General features: G+C 71.1%; 1 pseudogene; it reads right to left on the reverse strand.

The window, feature by feature from the left end:
- Positions 1-34: 34 nt before the first annotated feature.
- The window catches only part of LOC107118200, a 5,632-nt pseudogene continuing 4,568 nt past the window's right edge, over positions 35-1,098 (reverse strand).

Genomic DNA, 1,098 nt, shown 5'->3' on the forward strand with positions numbered 1-1,098 from the left:
CCCCCGCCCGCCCGCCCCGTCGGTCCTCTCCTCCTCAGTAGGCGGCGGAGAACTTCATGCGCTTCTGCTTCTGTCTCTGATTGCAAAACCAGACGCGGACGACGTTCTTCTTGAGGTCGAGCTTCTCGGCGATGGCGGCGATCTTCTCGGAGGAGGGCCGCGGCTGGACGGCGAAGTAGGCCTCGAGGGAGCGCTTCTCCGGGGCGGCGATGGAGGTGCGCTTGCGCTTCTTGTCGCCGGCGGCGTAGACCTCGGGCTTGGCCATCTTCTCGCGCTGCGCCCGCTCGGCCTCCTCCAGCCAGGCCTCCAGGATGGGCTTGAGGGCCACCATGTTGTTGTGCGAGAGGGTGAGCGACTCGAAGCGGCAGATGGTGCTCTGGCTGAGGCAGCCCACGCCGGGGATCTTGAGGTTGGCCAGCGCCGAGCCCACGTCGGCCTGCGTCACGCCCAGCTTGATGCGCCGCTGCTTGAAGCGCTCGGGGAAGCTCTCCAGCTCCCGCGGGTCCGTCTCGGTCTCCGGGCCGGCCAGCACCGGGTGGGCGGCCAGGCCGTGCGGCGGGTGGTGGCCCATGCCCATGGGGGGCTGCCCGTGCGCCGGGTGGTGGTGGTGGCCCATGGCGTTGAGCGCCTGTAGGTGGGCGTGCGAGGAGGGGTGGGCCGGCGCGGCGCCCACGTCCGGCAGGGGCAGCGCGGAGTTGAGGTGCTCCAGCAGGTCGCTGTCCAGGCCCTGCGCCGGCTGGTGGTGCGCGTGGTGCGCGTGGCCGCCCAGCACCGAGGGGTGGTGCAGGTGGACCGACGACGAGGTGGGCGTGCAGGAGACCGAGACGCTGCTCATGGTGTGGTAGGTGGCGTCCGGCTTGAACGGGTGGCTCTTCTGCGAGACGATGTCCACCGCCGCCAGGGCCTCCGCGCCGCGCAGCAGCGTCTCGTCCAGGCCGGCGAAGAAGTTGCTCTGCAGCTGCGGGCCGGGCGGAGGGAGACACGGAGAGAGAGGGAGACAGAGAGACGGACACCAGCTCAGCCGGAGGCGGGAGACGAGCCCTCCGAACGCGGCACCCACCCACCCACCCCCCCACCCGACGGGCCAGGGATTCCGCT

The sequence above is a fragment of the Gekko japonicus genome, unplaced genomic scaffold (genome assembly GCF_001447785.1).
Source record: "Gekko japonicus isolate JY-2015 unplaced genomic scaffold, Gekko_japonicus_V1.1 scaffold507, whole genome shotgun sequence".
NCBI classification, from domain to species: Eukaryota; Metazoa; Chordata; class Lepidosauria; order Squamata; family Gekkonidae; genus Gekko; species Gekko japonicus.